The following is an 18,187-nucleotide window of genomic DNA, read 5'->3' as shown; positions in this document are numbered from 1 at the left end:
AGCCCCCTTCACCCCATCCATCCACCTCATCCTAGGACGTCCCCTCATGTTCACTCCCTCCACATCTGCCTTCCATACCTCTTTTACTAGTCTTTCTTCACTCATTCTTTCCATGTGTCCAAACCATCCTAATATTCTTTCATCAACCCTATCTCCCAGCTCCTTTTTCACCCCTGTTCTCCTCCTCACCTCCTCATTTCTCACTCTATCCAGCCTAGTAACCCCCACCATACTTCTCAGACACCTCATCTCAAACACATTCAAACTCCTTCTCTCTTCTTCTCTTATGTTCCACGTTTCTGCCCCATACAGTGCTGTTGGCAAAATCACTCCTTCATACAGTCTCCTCTTCGCATCCATTCCTAAATGTCTATTCCTCATTACACTCTTTAATCCACCAAGGCATTTACTCGCTTCTCTCAATCTACATTCTACCTCCACCTTCACTCCACCTTTTCCTGCTACACTTGCACCCAAGTATCTAAAACTATCCACTTTCTCCAGTCGCTCTCCCTTAATGTTCACTTCCAGTCTACTGCCACTTTCACCCTTGTACATCTCATCACCTTACTTTTACCCACATTTATCTTTAGCTTTCTTCTATCACATACTCTCCCAAACTCTGCCACCAGCTTCCTCAATCCCTCCTCCGACCCTGCCACAAGCGCAGTGTCGTCCGCAAACAACAGCTGGCTCACCTCCCACTTTTCTCCATTTTCTTTAACCATCTCCAATCCCTGACCCACTACCCTAGCATTCACCTCTCGCACCACCCCATCCATGTATAAGTTGAACAGCCAGGGCGACATAACGCATCCTTGACGAAGTCCCACCTTTACTTCAAACCACTCACTCTCTCCATTTCTAATCCTGACACAAGCTCTACTACGCTCATAAAAACTCTTGACAGCTCCCAAAAGCTTTCCTCCTATCCCATAAATCTGCATAACCTCCCACAGTGCATTTCTGTCTACCCTATCATAAGCCTTTTCCAGATCCATAAAAGCCCAACAAACAGCCTTACCCTTTCCTATAGCTTACTCACATATCAGTCTTACCACCAAGATATGATCAACACAACCTCTACCTGTCCTGAATCCACACTGTTCCTCACCAGTTACTCCTTCTGTTTCTCTCCTAATCCTCTCAATTAAGATCCTCCAATAAGCCTTCACTACTACACTTAACAGGCTTATCCCTCTGAAACTACTACATTCTCACTTTTCCCCTTTTACCTTGTAAAGAGTAACTACACAGGCACTTCTCCAGTCCTCCGGTACTCTACCCTCTCTCCAGCAAACATTAATATATATATATCATATATATATATATATATATATATTTATATATATATATATATATATATATGTATATATATGTATGTGTATATATATGTATATATTTGGAAATAGACTCATCCACTGGGATTCGAACCCTTGCCTAGGCGGCTTACGTCTTATAACGCAAAGGCCTTACTGACCATGCTATCACGACCCTTCAAAATGCAAAGGCCTTACTGACTTGCTATCACGACCCTTCAAAATGCAAAGGCCTTACTGACCATGCTATCACGTGGCCTTACTGACCATGCTATCAGGGTCGTGATAGCATGGTCAGTAAGGCCTTTGCTTTTTTGAAGGGTCGTGATAGCATGGTCAGTAAGGCCTTTGCATTATAAGACGTAAGACGCCTAGGCAAGGGTTCGAACCCCAGTGGATGAGTCTATTTCCAAAAATTGTCAAATGATAAAATCAAGTATATATATATATATATATATATATATATATATATATATATATATATATATATATATATATATATGTTTGATTGAATACGACAGCATTCTGGAAGTTGTTGAATTTCTTTCTTGTATTTTCTATTTTTCTAATTATATTCTTCACTTGGATATTCAATCAAAACATGTTCAAAAGGGAAGAATATAATTAGAAAAATAGAAAATACAAGAAAGAAATTCAACAACTTCCAGAATGCTGTCGTATTCAATCAAACATGTTTAAAAGAGAACCTGCTCCCAAAATACACAAATATATATATATATATATATATATGTATATATATATGTATATATATATATATATATACGTATATGTATATGTATATATATATGTATATATATATGTGCGTGTGTGTGTGTGTGTGTGTGTGTGTGTGTGTGTGTGTGTGTGTGTGTGTGTGTGTGTGTGTGTGTGTGTGTGTGTGTGTGTGTGTGTACGTATGTAACATTACGTGAATGTTACTTGTGTTTAAGTGCCGAGGGAGTGAAGGAGACTCGAGTGGGTTGTTGGACCATATTCTGGTTAGCGCGAGTGTCGACCTAGGCTGGATCGACGCGGGCAGGGCTCGAAGCCCTGACCTAAACCACAAAAAAGTGACCACGAGCCTCGGGTCGGGCACTGCTGGTTAGAAGTATCGAAAGGAACTGGCCGGGGACACCAGAACCTGGCATCCTTATATAGGCCTCATGCGTACGTTACAGTAGCACACGACCCATCCTGACCAAAACATGGCTCGGCAGGGCTTAGGTTGTGCTTTAAAGAGGATACAAATGCATGTTGTACAGGCGTACTATAGACTTAACCTACACACAAGTAATATAAGGCCGAAACCCAGCTATTTCTACACACTATATCCATTCCTGGTCCATCCCATTTCTGCGGGGGCGATGCTATAAGCCAAAATACCGCGTCCAAGCACATGTGGGGGACTTGTCCACCACACGTATGTGCGTGTATAGTAGTAATAATAATAATAATGATAATAATAATAATAATAATAATAATAATAATAATATATTATACGGTTTATTGGGTATATGTATGTGTGTACGTCTGTATATATATATATATATATATATTATATATATATATATATATATATATATATATATATATATATATATATATATATATATATGGGGGGGTGCGTTTGAGTACTGGTAAAGACAGACAAGCAGAAAAAAAACAGATAAACAGACAAACGAACTAATAGACGGGTAGGCGAATGTTGGCGCTGAGTGGCGAGCGAAACACGTCTGTGTTTTGCTTCTTTAATTTCTAATCCTAGTCTCCATACAACAACTGCTGGCAGCCCAGAGGTAAACTCTGGAGGTTTCAGATCCTCCTAGCTAAGTTACAGAAGGGGGCGTTCCCCGCAAGGGGGTTAGCCAATAAAAGAATATGGTATAGGTGGCACTCTGAGAGTTGCCAAAAAGGGAGTATTGATGTGAAGATCGTTGTCTAACGGTTCAATCTCCAGTGATGACCTTTGACAGGGCTGCGTCGCGTCGGCTCCGAGTTTGTTTTAAAGTGTCCTGCGGCGCACTGATATATGGGCCTAGTGGTCTGCTCTCACTGTCCCGTGCTTGGCTGAGAGGTCTCTTTGTTGTCTCTTCATGCTGGAGCGAAAGAAATCGCCCGCCGCCTCACGTTGGAATGAAATCGTCCGCCGCCTCACACGAACACACAGACAGACAGATGGGAGGATGGACATGCAGGCAAACATAAAAGTCACATAAGCAAAGGCAGACAAATATTCTTTAATATTCCGTCGCCAAATGTATCCAGCGCCTCTATCCTTGGCGCCAAAAGCCCCACCGGAGAGATGAAGTTGTTGAGGAGGTTTTGGTCTAGGAGGGATTTAAGGAGGAGTAGCAAAATGGAGGACAGTGTAGAAGTTCAAAATTATTTTTATTTTCCCAGTGGAGACTATTTTCCATTCGTAAAAGAATCCTGCGTGACTCTGGTCCGGAGGGGTGTCACTAAAGTCCCTGAAATAGTGGCAGTATAAAACTTAGGCAGTCAATGCCTTGCAATGGATCAGAGATATATACATACATGCATGCATACATACATACATACATACATACATACATACATACATACATACATACATACATACATACATACATAGACAAAACAGGTAGTGGGAAAAAATCGAAGCAACAAAGAGAGAGAGAGAAAGTGAGAGAGAGAGAGAGAGAAAGAGAGGAGAGAGAGAATGAGATCTGGAATAGCTAACAGATGCACAATAAAATGAATGGATGGACGGATAGATGGATAGACAGGAAGATAGGAGAATTGAACAACAGTTTAACTCCATTTCTGATCTTAATCAACTGTGTCGGTTTCAACAGCCATGGGGGTTGCCAGCTGATGTACCTGCTTCCACTGCTAAGTACTACACTGACTTATGACGTCAAGGGATCTGTGGATCGTAAATTTACGATGTGATCGAGTCTCTTACGATCTCGTAACGTTGCGATGTTGTAAATAGCTGATGTAAATTAACACGTGTGATACAGGTTTGTAGATGATGCTGGACGATGTGGTACTTAGAAGTGACGCCAACTGTATACAGGTGGGCCTGTAGCAACACGCACATACACATACACACACACACACACACACATACATACATACATACATACATACATACATACATACATACATACATACATACACACACACACACACACACACACACACACACACACACACACACACACACACACACACACACACACACACACACACACACACACACACACACACACAGTACTGAATCAGCTTAGGTGTAAAGGTTTAGTAAAGATGACACCAGGAGGTGTTTAGCAAAGTCAGAGGTTGTCACCTTTGCCCAAGGTGCTCAGATAGTTCAAGGAAATGGCATTCGCTAGTGCCTTTCGAGGGGTGAAAGCAAGAATATTCTTATATGCGATGTTTGTATGAGACCATTGACGATTTATACATACGACCAGTACAATATAGGGACATCAAAGACACCCCTACGGCCCAGAGACACGCGATTGGTGGCTAATTTTCACTTTTTTTTTTTTTTTTTTTTTTTACTGTTGTCATTCCTCTCTGTTGCTCTTCTTTATCATCTCTATTGCGCAATATTTTCCCGAAGGATAGAAGCGCTGGCAAATGACCTAAGACGAAATACCTGAAACCCCCAGTATCGAATCTTCTAACCCCTTTGTTAACCAAAAGCCACTTGTTGTTCTTCACCTCCCCTGCCGTCAGGCGATTTTATTCACCCGTGAGCCCCAGGATGAGTCATAAACATACCGAGCCATAGATGAGCCCAATCAAGGTCAACGGGGCCTTAGTCAAGGTCAACGGGGCCTTAGTCAAGGTCAACGAGACCTTAGAATTGGATTATTGAGCCCTTCATACTAAGGGCCGCTGCAACAGATGGGTAAGGAAGGGGAGAAGGTGGGGAGGAGGGCGTGGCTGAGGGGGGGGGGAGAAGGGGAGACGAGGAGGAGGAGGAGGAGGAGGAGGAGAGGAGGAGGAGGAGGAGAGGAGGAGGAGGAGGAGGAGGGGAAGGTCAGGAGATAAGTGAGGGTAGTAGTGCATGTGATTAGGGGAGGTGGGCTGTTTACAGAACGGGGTGCTTGGAGGGTGAGGGAGGAGGAGGGAGGAGGAAGAGGAGAAGGAAGCAGAAGAAGAGGAGGAAAGGGAGGAGGAGGAGGAGACGAAGGAAACGGAAGAAGGGTAGGAAAAGGAGGGGGAGGAAGAAGAGAAGGAAGGGGAAGAAGAGTAGGAAAAGGAAGAGGAGGAGGAGGAGGAGGAGGAGGAGGAAGAATAAAGGAATAAGATTTAAGAGAAAGGGCAAAACAGGAAGGAGGAGGAGGAGGAGGAGGAAGAGAGAGAAAAAAGATAAGAAAAGAGAAGAAAAAAGAGAAAGCATTGAAAGTGGATAGATGCTAACTGATGGCGTCGTGGCTAGAAAATGTGGCGAAATTTGACAACATTATCGCCAAATTAGACGATATTTCCATTGGCGATGATATCGCCCTTCCTCTTTGTAAACAATACACGCCAACTTTGGTCAGCGTGGTTGTCCATATTGAGGCATTTCGAAAATTTTGACATTTTGACAAAAACTCATCCTATCTTAATTTAAAATAGTCTAACCTAACCAAAGCTAACATAACCTAAAGTAGCTTTATCTAGGCTAACCTAAACTAACATAAGCTAACCTAAGTTAAGCCAAGTTAACCTAAGTTAGCTAAGCTAACCAATGCTAACCTAAAATAGACTAACCTAACCTCACCCAAGCTCATCTAACCTAAACTAAGCTAACCTAACTTCATCCAAGCTAAGCTAAACTACTAAACTAAACTACCTAAGGGCTCAGTAGACACACCGAGCTTACGACCTGTTCCCGACCACCGACGACCAGGCTGATTTGTGCTGTTTCTCTGTTTATTATAAAAAGAATTCAAGACAATGATACAATTGGAATGAATCTCCTTCCCCGTCATGAAGATGGATATGAAATAGCCACTTGGCGCTAACCACGAGAGAAACAAAAGTGCCACCGTCGAAGGAGGTGGTCGGAAACAGGTCGTAACCTAGCCTAACCTAACCTAACCTAACCTAACTTAACCTAACTTAACCTAACTTAACCTAACTTAACCTAACTTAACCTAACTTAACCTAACTTAACCTAACTTAACCTAACTTAACCTAACTTAACCTAACCTAACCTAACCTAACCTAACCTAACCTAACCTAACCTAACCTAACCTAACCTAACCTAACCTAACCTAACCTAACCTAACCTAACCTATCCTAACCTGAATTAGCCTAACCTAATCTAACCCAAGCCCTCAAAAAATTACGAAACAAAGACAAAATGGCGGACATACCGCCATTTCAACTTACGAAAAAAAAAGCAGGAACATCCTATCAAAGGAAGAAAAAATACTTAATGTGTTTGTTCATTACTTGACGTTATGAGGCCCTGTTCAAAAATAGAAGATTGGGGAGGAATTAACAGTTGTCCCCCCTCTCTACCTCCCCCCCCCCCAGGCCATGCGTGACCAGATGTCAAGATACCCCAGAAAGGTTGCCTAGTTAGGTCTTTAATCAAGCCTTCAAGACTCCGAAGACTCGCAATGGTTTCTTGGGTTGTAAATGGGTCTTTTTTCGATGAAGGTGCTTCCCGGGGATACTGTGTAATGGCTTAGTCTTAATAAGGTCTTCAGAGTCGCTAATGAGTCTTTCAGAGGGTGAAACAGGTCTTCTGGGTATTACGGACCAGTTGTCATGGTCTCAGTTAGGTCTCTTCAGCCTTGATGAAATTGTTCAGTCTTTCGGGTCTTATAGGATCTTAGGTCTTACAAACACTTCCTCTAAGACATAACCAGGTCTTGAAAAGTCTTTCTCATGGTCTTAAGTAGGTCTTTATTAGGTCTTTCGAAGAAAAACTTGGTTTCCCAGACCCTTAAAAGGGTCTCCAGGTCTTAATTGGGTCTTCCGGGGTCTTATCGGGTCACTACGGTGTTGCTTCCGGATACACAGAGGACAAGCAAAGGGACGGGAGGTGGTACGGGCCACGTGTCGGAAATCGATCAAATCGTGCGTTGCTTTGCTGCTTACCTCCTTCAAAGTTCAAAGTATTCTTTGGGATGCTTTGTTCACCCAGGTCACCCTAACACCGTGTTTATTTCATAGTTTAAGTGAACTATTTATTACTTTTAGTCTTTGAGTACATCTTTCGATTGCGACTGTTCGTATAGGTGATCGAAATTTTAGATTAATCATGAATAAACGCGAGCGAATTTTTCATACAAATCCGCGTCTATTTTTAACTTATTCTGTCTATTAAACGACTAAATTTAACTTATAGAAATTTTTGTAACGAAAGATTAAAGTCATCTCTGTTATGTCTTAAGTTTCCCGTTGATTCTATCCATGCTGGTATATTGTGTATTCAGTCTTATGCTCTGATGGCCTAAGGTCTATAATTGCGTGGACCAGGGAATTTCACAAAAAATAAATAAGATAATTTGGCGACGAGGATAACGAAAAGATAAGAACATAAAAACGAAGGAGGCTGTAAAAGACCATAAGGCCTACACTAGGTAGTTCCATGGATCGAGTTCGTAGGTCGGGGGGTGGGTGGGCTACGTTGATGAATAAAATAGCCCGACGGCAGCGAGAATAGAAATCAAAGTACCACGCGGGACGGAAGGGACTCACGTTCCAGTGGCAAACTTTAGATGTTTTATTCTAACTGCCGTCAGGGGACTTTAATGCATTAATGAGTTATTAGAAAAATTACAGTATACTACAAGAAAACGAAACCTAGGACATCTCAGAAACAATCTAGACGTCCTCTCAATCATGCAAACGATAAGATCATTAAAATTCAGATAAGGAGAAAAAAAAAAGGAGAAAAAAAAGGAGAGGAAAAAAAGGTGTACTAAGGGCAAGGATAGAGGTCACGGGGTCGGAAGGCAGAAAAAGGCTGAGGCAGGGAGTGGGGGAGGGGGGAGAAGTGTGGGGGGAACATTCCCCCCCAAAGGGGGGATGAGGGAAAGACGAGCCGAGGGGGAAAGGTCGAGCGAATATTATGAGGGGAAAAGTACAAGGGAGTAATTTGGGACGAGATACACATGACAGAGGGGAAAGGGGGAGGGGAAGAGGGGAGGGGGAGGGAAGAGGGGAGGGGGAGGGAAGAGGGGAGGGGGTAAGGGGATGGAGATCGGCGAGGGAGACAAGAGGGGAAGCTAGAGTGAAGGGGGAGGAGGAAGAGGAGGTGGGGAAAAAAGAGGAGGAATAGGAGGAGAAGATGAAAGGAGAACAGGAATTATATGAGGAAGACGAGGAGTAAGGTGAAAAGGAAGAGGAAGAGAAGAGGAAGAGAAGAAAGAGGAGTAGGAAATGTATGAAAGGACGTTGAAAAGGCGGAAGCGCTGGTGGTGGTGGTGGGGTGGTGGTGGTGGAGGAGGAGGAGGAGGAGGAGGAGGAGGAGGAGGAGGAGGAGGAGGAGGAGGAGGAGGAGGAGGAGGAGGTGGCTGTGTAGAGAGGGGAGAAGCGTGGAGGCAAAGTTAGGACTATAGACGGAAGGACAAGTAGCTGCAACTATAGTGATGCTGGTGGAGGTTGAGTTGAAGGTGGAAGAGGAGATAGAGATAGATGAGGGATTGGAGGTGGAAGTGAAGGTACATGTGGAGGAGAAGGAGGAGGACGAGAAGGAGGACGAGTTGGAGATGAAGGTGGAGATGAAGGTGAAAATAAAAATGGAATTAGAGGTAGAGGAGGAGTTGGTGGAGGGTGAGGTGGAGGTGGAGTGGGAGGTGGAGTTGGAGGTGGAGGTGGAGGTGGAGTGGGAGGTGGAGGTGGAGTGGGAGGTGGAGGTGGAGTAGGAGTAGGTGGAAGGTGTTATTCTGAAGGGGGAACTGGAGCCTCGAGGGGGACGTATGCAAAGAGACGAAGGTCGAGAGTGACATCAAAGGCCAATTGGGAGTTAGGTGGTCCTCGGGAGGGAGGTAGGGAGGGAGGGGAGGAGGCAGTGGGGGGTATAGGGGGAGTAGGAACACGATTAAGGAATAGGGAGTAGGAATAGGACAGCACTGATTGGCTGGATCTATGGTCAAGTGATTAGCAGAGTAAAGAAAAGGGAGTGAATGGGATTTGGGAGTGATTGGGAAGTAGGGAGGGTGTAGGAATTTGGGGGGTAGGGGGCGAGTGAATGGTTGAGTGAGTGAGTGTGTGAGAGAAAGAATGAGTGAGTGAAGGAGGGGGTGAAAGAAGGAGGAAAAGAGGGAGGAAGAGAGGGAAAGAGGAAGGGAAAGAAGGAGGGAAAGAGGGAGGAAGAGAGAGAAAGAGGGAGTGAAAGAAGGAGGGGAAGAGGGAGGAAGAGAGGAAAAGAGAGAGGGAAAGAAGGAGGAAAGAGGGAGGAAGAGAGGGAAAGAGGGAGGAAGAGAGGAAGGGAGGGAGGGAGTGAGTGAGGGAAGGAGTCCCAGTTTAAAGAGTTTCTTGCGTGGATTGGGAGGGAGTTGATGGGAGTGGTTGGGGCCGAGGGGAGGGAGGCGGTGGTCGAGATACAAAAGGCTACAAAGAGGTACAAAGAGGTACAAAGGCCCCGTGACCCTTGGTAGTGTGGCTGACTCCCCTTTTTAGGCATAGAGGGCATGGGGGGGGGAGGATGGGGGCAAGCTTAGGGGGGGTTGTTTGAATAGGGTAAGGAGGATGGGGAGGAGGAAAAGGAGGAGGAAGAGGAGGAGGAGGAAGAGGAGGAGGAAGAGGAGGAGGAGGAGGAGGAAGAGGAGTAGGAGGAGGAGGAAGAGGACGAAGAGGAGGAGGAGGAGGAGGAAGGGAGGAGAATGAGGATGAGGAAGAGGAAGAGGAAGAGGAGGAAGAGTAAGGGTGTAAGGAAGAAGAGGAATGAGAGGTAAAGAGATCGGATAAAGAAGAGAGGGAGAGGAAGGAAAGAGGGAGGGAGGGAGTGAGTGAGGGAGGAATGGAGGGAAGGAGAGATGGAGGGAGGGAGGGGAGGGGAGGGGAGGAGTAGAAGAGGGAAGGAAGCTAACAAGGAAAAAAAAGAAGAAACAGGCCAAAAAGAACCAAAGTAGATACAAGGAAAATACAGACAAGTGAAGACAACGAGGGAAACATGGGGAGAGGGAAGAGGAAAGGATAATGAGAGAAAACGGAAGAAGGGAGAGAAAACGATAATGAGAGAAAACGGAAGAGGGAAGAGAAAACGATAATGAGAGAAAACGGAAGAGGGAAGAGAAAACGATAATGAGAGAAAACGGAAGAGGGAAGAGAAAACGATAATGAGAGAAAACGGAAGAGGGAAGAGAAAACGATAATGAGAGAAAACGGAAGAGGGAAGAGAAAACGATAATGAGAGAAAACGGAAGAGGGAAGAGAAAACGATAATGAGAGAAAACGGAAGAGGGGGGATGAGAGAGGAAAGAATAACCGAACATGCAAAAGCTAAACAAAGGGATAATTGGGCAAATAATATGAGACAGAGGAACGAAGCGAAGAGGAATGAGGGGGAAGAAGATAGGGAGAGAGAGAGAGAGAGAGAGAGAGAGAGAGAGAGAGAGAGAGAGAGAATGAGACCAAGAGAGAAAAAATAATAGTAAAACAAAAGGTAAACTACGAATGAAGGAGACAGCGAATAGAATGAAGGAGGAAGGAGGAAGATTAGGATAGAGATGAAGAGAAGGAGAGAGAGAGAAAGAGAGAGGGAGAGATGATGGGGAGATGAGGTAGAGATTGGTATATTTAGGTGTAGAGTTATAGAGATAGAGAGAGAGAGAGATAGATAGAGATAGAGATAGAGATAGATAGATAGAACATTTTTAGAAGCTCTGCCAAGGGATTCGAACCCTGACCTGTGCGTGCATAATCACGGGTTCGAATCCCTTGACAGAGCTTCTAAAAATGTTCAATCTGTCTTTAACATAGATAGGTAGATAGATAGATAGACAGATAGATAGATAGATAGATAGAGATAGATAGGTAGATAGATAGGTAGATAGATATAGAGATAGAGAAAGAGAGAGAGAGAGAGAGAGAGAGAGAGGGGGGGGAGGGGGAGGGGGAGAGGAAGCGTGCTGAAGGGAGTTTAGTGCGTTGGAAGTGAGCGGAGTAATATGGACGCTGATTGTATATAGAGTAGTACAAGTTGGCCTGTTGGGAATGGAGGAGGAGGAGGAGGAGGAAGAAGAGGAAGAGGAGGAGGAGGAAGAAGAGGAAGAGGAGAAGGAGGAAGAAGAGGAAGAGGAGGAAGAGGAAGAGGAAGAGGAAGAGGAGAAGGAAGAGGCAGAAGCGTAGGAAGAGAAAAAAACGATGAGAATAAGAGTAGGAAAAAGAATGGAAAGACAAATAGAGAGAATAGGGAGAAGAACAGAAAGAGGAATTTCAGTAATGATAAGAGATTTTGGAAGCATTGGAAAAAAAGAATAATAGGAATTAGAGAGGAATGGGGAAAACAGGAAGAATGCGAAAAAGAATAGGGAAAGGAACGAGAGGAGGAAATTATTCTTCGTAAAACTTGATAGCGATTTGCTGTGCTGAAATCAAAATCATATCTGAATAGAATCGCCAGTGACAGCGATGTCAATCTTGGAGTCTCGGTAGCTCAGTTGGTAGAGTGTCGGCTTCGCTTCTCGCAAGCCCTCGGTTCGAGTCCGGGAACGACTGTCGGAATTATTTGTTCAAATTCATATATTATCATAAGCAGAGGTCTGTACTTTGATAATAGTAGATATGATATCATCTCTCTGCAATCGTAATCCATTTGAGCGTCTGCGAACACGTAGGGGGAACTAGACTAAACAAGGAAAGAAAAAAGACTAAACTTTTCTTTGATTTCAAACAGATGATCAAAATGATTTTTGAGAACGATGGAATCTACAACGTTATAAGACGGTTCAAATAACGGGAGAGAAAAAAGGAGGCTGTTTATAGGTATGGCGTAGGAAGGCCTAGCTCCTTTGATCTACGATATTTAGGTATTGAGGTGGAATATGTTTTTTCAACTAATAATGTTTCTCATCTAGTGTAACAATATTTGGGTAATATAAGCATGTCTATCGTCAATTGAATGGAGCATGTGAGTACATACTTGACTACATTTTTTTTTTTTTTTTTTTTTTTTTTTTTAAATCTTTATCTTTGCGGATCCACTTCAGTCGCAGAGGAGTTTTGGGTATGTATTGGTTGTGGGCATCGTGTGCCCTATCATGGGGGAACCTTCGTGTGCCCGATGATGGGGGAACTTTCGTGTGCCCGATGATGGGGGAACCTTCGTGTGCCCGATGATGGGGGAACCTTCGTGTGCCCTATCATGGGGGAACCTTCGTGTGCCCGATGATGAGGAGAGCCTTCGTGTTGCCCGATGCTTTCGTATTCAACAAAGGTCCATAGTATGCACTATGTCGGGCAAAGCCTTCCGCACTTAGAGTTCTTATGTGTTGTAGGACAGTTGTCACTTTCGGTTATGTGACTGATAAGATACCAGCTGGTTTGTTTTTGGTAAGTTTTCAGGGTAAAAGAACGTTAGATTTCTATTTATTTATATATTTATTTATTTATTTATTTTCATCTAGGCTGATCATTGACAATGCAAGAAAAAACACTTTTGGTCTGTTTTCAGTAAGTTTTCAGTTTAAAAAAAATAGATTTTTTTTTTTTTTTTTTTTTTTTTTTTAATCTAGGCTGGTCATTGACAATGCAAGAAAAAACCTGGACACATTGCGTTTGGTCTCGTTCCGTAATCTGACCGTACACTTTTCGTATTAATTTAGACCGCAGTTTTGTGAATTAGCAATGTGTCATACATGAATACATTAAGATTTGAAAAAAAATAATAATAATCAGAGTTAATCTCATACAAACCGATGTATCTACATAACTCGATTACTGACGTAGATGTGTTAAAATGATTTCGCATCCCAGTTTTTATATACAATAATTATGCCCGATAATGAAAACTCCGTTCTGCGTTTGAATGATAGTCAATGAATTTGTGAACTAAAACTCTTGTTGTCTGAACTCGAACTTCGGAAGGCCCCAGAGAGCTCAACCTTTTCATTTCTTCTTTTCTTTTTCTTTCGTTTCTATTTCATTTTGTTTCGTTTTTTTTTTTTTTTTTGCATTTTGTTTTGTTTTTGAGGGAAGGCAAGTTTGTGTTAAAAGTAGTGGCATATCTAGTTGAACTCAACATGTTTAAGCTTTTTTTCCAAAGCTTAATAAAATCATTTGGCGCTAACCAGAAGGAAGCTAAACATGAAACAAAGTTAACCAAGATTGCTTAACTAAAGTTATAGTTTAACCCTGTATAGTGTAGTTTCTTTAACCTGAATAAAGTCGCCTAGCGCTAGATTGAATATAATATATAAACGTAGCATATACATCTTTGTGAAACGTTTCTATCAGCGTCTATTTACTAATCCGAGGTGAGATTTGAACTCAGGTCTCTAAAGCGAGAGGCGAGCGCGTACCTACTGAGCCAACCGGGTCTCCTGATAATTATGGATTTTATTGCCATGATTTGTAATTTATTCATTGATGAGCTATATATTTTGTATTATTTTTCATTATGTTGTGGTTATAGTAATTGGAGTTATTAGCTAGTCAAAAATCAATTATTAGGTTAGTAGGGGTGGTTATAGCGAAGCTGTGCTTTGGTGGCTATAAGTCTGATGGTTGTAAGTTTAGGAGTTGTAATCCGGGTGGTGATCACCGGGAAATTGAACCCTTTTTCATTTATTCATGTATTTATTCATCTTTCATTTATTCATATGTATATATAAATTACTTATTCATATCATTGTTTATTCCTTTATTCTTTTAATTCATTAATTATATTATTTGTCTCTTGTTGTTTTTGGGCTGAAAGGTCTCGTCCAAATTTTATCCCAAAAACATCAACTTCATTCGGCTAAGAGAGGACCCTTAAGATTCATCTTGATTTCAAGGTCTCCTCTTTAGTTACTAAAGAAAAATCCGCTCTGCTAGAAATAACTAAGGTTAGAACATTTCTAATATCCTTAGTGATTTTTTTTTCAAAGACTAGAAATTTTCGAATACCAGAACGAGAACGCCCGAGATCGTTTCCTTCCTTATTATGGAGACTTCCAAATGACAGAAATTATATATGTATATATATTATATATATATATATATATATATATATATATAATATACATATATATATATATATATATATATATATATATATATATTTATATATATTATATATATATATATATATATATATATAGAGAGAGAGAGAGAGACAGACAGACAGACAGACAGACAGAGAGAGACAGAGAGAGATAATTTTGTACTACGTATAACGATAATAGCATTAGGACCGTTCTTGTGAACGATGCGTGTGGTCTTCTTCCGCTTGTTGGCATCATGTCCACGTTCACTTGCCGAGGACGCAATCCCACTAACATCATTACGCCGCTGATCATACACGCTAGCCACTACACACACTCACTCACTACCCTGTTGTAGAAGGAGCGGAAGAGAGAGAGAGAGAGAGAGAGAGAGAGAGAGAGAGAGAGAGAGAGAGAGAGAGAGAGAGAGAGAGAGAGAGAGAGAGAGAGGTGGGGGAAACTTAGGAAAGGTGGACAAAAAAAAAAAGAGTAAGAAGCTGAAGAGGAGGAAGAGGAAGTGCTAGAGAGCCTGAAGAGCAAATGAGTAGGCAGAGGTAATGAAGAAGAATGGGGACAAGGAAGAGATAGAGGAAGATAAGGAGAGAAAATGATAATGAAGGGGATCAAAGTGTTGTGAAAGATGTTTTGATACAAGATGCTGGAAGAGAGGAAAAGAGAGAAAGAGAGTAAATCAAGTCAAAGGAAGAGCGAGAGGGAGAGAGAGAGAGAGAGAGAGAGAGAGAGAGAGAGAGAGAGAGAGAGAGAGAGAGAGAGAGAGAGAGAGAGAGAGAGAGAGAGAGGGTCTGGAAGACAAGGTAAATAAAACCGATAATGTCGACGACAACAACACCGACGCAGAACTGGAAACGAGAGAAAGATGAAGAGTGTAAATAGAGAGAAAGAGGGGAGGAACCAGGGAAAACGAGGTCCAAAAAGAGCAGAATGAGGAAGCAGGAATAAAGAGAGCGAGAGAGAGAGAGAGAGCGAAATAGATAGAGAGAGAGAGACTGAGCGCAAGAACAATATTGAAAATAGATGTGGAGTAAGCTTATGTGTGTTTGTGGAAGAAGAGAGAATGTGGAAGAAAACACCAGAAGAGGAGGAGGAGGAGGAGGAGGAGGAGGAGGTGGAGGAGGTGGAGGAAAAGGTGAAGGGACAAGTGGCGCAACAGTAGAAGGGCAGTAGCAATTCACGAAGAACAGGAGGGGAAGGAGAGGATGAGGGAGAAAAGAAGAAAGGAGGGAAAGAAGGAGGAAGAAGAGGATGAGGGGGAAGAGGAAGTATTAAGGAAGTGTGAGTGGATGAGAAAAAAGGAAGAAGAACGAAGGAGGTGAAGGAGGCAGTGGAGAACAGGAGGAGGAGGAGGAGGAGGAGGAGGAGGAGGAGGAGGAGGAGGAGGAGGAGGCATTAGGAAAGAAAGAGTGGATGGTGATAGAGGAACAGGAGAAGGAGGAGGAGGAGAGAATAGGGGAGGAGGAGGAGGAGGAAGAGGAGGGGGAGAAGGAGGACGACGAGGAGAGGAGCGGGAGGAGGCGATATAAGGAAAGGAAGAGTGGGTGGTGAGAGAGGAACAGGAGTGAGAGTTGGAGGAGGCAAAGGCGAATGCGGAGGAGGAGAAGGAGGAGGAGGAGGAGGAAGCATTGGAGGGAGAATAGGAGGAGGAAGGGAAGAATCAGAATGAGAGGAGGAGGAGGAGGAGGAGGTATTAGGAAAGGAAGAGTGCATGGTGAGAGAGTAACAGGAGTCGGAGGCTAAGGTGGAGGGGAAGGAGGAGGAGGAGGCAGTGGAGGAAGAACAGGAGGAGAGGAGTGAGAGGAGGAGGCATTAGGAAAGGAAGAGTGGGTGGTGAAAGAGGAACAGGAGTCGGAGGCGGAGGAGGAGTAGGAGGAGGAGGCATCAGAGGGAGAACAGGAGGAGGAGGAGGTGGAAGGGAAGGCGAGGAGGGGGAGAAGGCGCAGACTTGCGCGTGGCCGATTGCTGCACCCAGTTTTATTGAAGCAGCTGTCGGGAAAGGACACAGCTACCTCCTCCTCCTCCTCTTCCTCCTCCTCCTCCAGGGTGCCACTCCAGCAGGGACCGTGGCGGGAGTGATTCTACAAGTGTCACTCTGGACTCTTGGAGTGGGAAATACTTCCGGTGTCGCCCTTGACAACCGCCCTCTGGAGGTTGAAGTGGTGGCTTGTGAGAGGTCTGGGAGCTGTCAGGTTCTTCGCCCGAAGCCGAAGAAGGATCTTGGCCCGAAGTCGAAGTGAGAAGTGGAGACCTTGCCAGGATTTGCTAGATGCTTTGGCGAGTGGTGGCACTCGAACGCCTGTCGAAGGAGTGACTCCAAGACCATCCTGGAAGTCACCTGACCACCCAAGGGACAGGAGGAACTGTGTCACTCCTCCATCAGTAGGGCTTGCCTCCTGTGTCAGACATCCGTGTCGGAAGTGATAAAAAAAAATTGCACGTCAGTAACAAGAAGTACCCCAAGTCGACACATTTGTTGGTGTCAGCTGTGACACAAGTGTCACGAAGGGTACGGCAAGTGTCAGAAGGGATCAGTGAGTCCGAAGTGAGAGTGTGTGACTGCAGTGGCTCTTCCGACACGGAGAGAGGGAGGCTCTCCAAATTGAGGACGTTTCCGTTCGGACACATTTTATAAATTGCTCCGTTTTTTGCACCTGACAGATTTTTTAATACTACTCCATAATCCTGAAACAGTTCAACTCAGTCTGGAAGGGACGGAAGTTATAGTACAGGAAGAAAATAGACAAAAGGACACCAAATTCCCTTACAACGAAATTAACAATAAAAAAGAATAAGTGGTTTTGTGAAATTGTCACCAAAAAATAAGTGTACCTCAGGAGTGATATACTCGCAAAATTCCAAAATTTCGCGAAGAAAATATTAAAAACAAAGGTTTGAATTGTAAACAAAAGAAAAAAGAGCTCAAAGTTTTGGCAAAAGGTGAGTGATTGAAAGAAGTGTACAGTGACAATAAACATAACAGCTACCATCACTGCCACAACAACAATAACAACACAATTAGTGGCAGCTACGTTATTTCAACATAGTTCAAACTAACGCAAGGGCACGGCATCTGCTGTTGCATACTGGTTATTGATCAGTTATTGAATAAGACATTTTTCATAAGCAAACTATTTAAACCTCACTCCTCGCTATACCAGTCTTCTTCAAAACCACCAACCACTACCACTACCACCACTACCACCACCACCCCCACCACCTCCACCACTGTCGCCACCTTCATCGCCTCCTGTTCCTCCTCCTCCAACTCCACCTCCATCTCCTCCTCCTCCTCCTCCTCCTCCTCCTCCTCCTCTACCACCACACCCTCAACCCTCAAAGCAGTAAAGGCATTCCAGTTCTCTGCTTAGCGTCTAAGAACCGCTTCATTTACTTCGGAGACCCTGAAGGCGCATATTTGCTCTTCGGCCCAAAAGTTCGTTAAAAACCGTTAAAAATCGTTACAGTTCAAATCTGAGTTCCGTAAGAAGTGAATGAATATACATATATTTTTGGCTGCAACAAGTTGTTCTAAAACAAAAGGTGTGATCACGCGTGGTTGAACACCAAACTTACAAAGAAAGAGCATACCGAAAGAGAGACCTTTTGGTCCATAACTTGTAAGATAAATCTTAGTAAGTGAACGAGGGGTCAATGACGGTGACCTTGGAAAAAGGAAGAAGCGCTTCACCAAGGTCAAGGGTGATGTGACACGCCAGGAAGCTC

At 43.5% G+C, this 18,187-nt stretch overlaps 1 protein-coding gene across 2 annotated transcripts in view; it reads left to right on the top strand.

Moving 5' to 3' along the window:
- The first annotated feature begins 16,198 nt into the window (after positions 1–16,198).
- The window catches only part of LOC143024955 (uncharacterized), a 438,199-nt gene continuing 436,210 nt past the window's right edge, over positions 16,199–18,187 (top strand). For both annotated transcript variants that reach the window (XM_076184484.1, XM_076184485.1), the window contains exon 1: positions 16,199–18,187. This exon is cut by the window's right edge and continues 426 nt beyond it. The gene's annotated coding sequence lies outside the window, so the exon portion shown is untranslated.

Source organism: Oratosquilla oratoria, chromosome 4 (genome assembly GCF_046742065.1).
Source record: "Oratosquilla oratoria isolate Oo_2021 chromosome 4, ASM4674206v1, whole genome shotgun sequence".
Taxonomy (NCBI): Eukaryota; Metazoa; Arthropoda; class Malacostraca; order Stomatopoda; family Squillidae; genus Oratosquilla; species Oratosquilla oratoria.
This window is presented reverse-complemented; position numbering and strand designations above follow the sequence as displayed.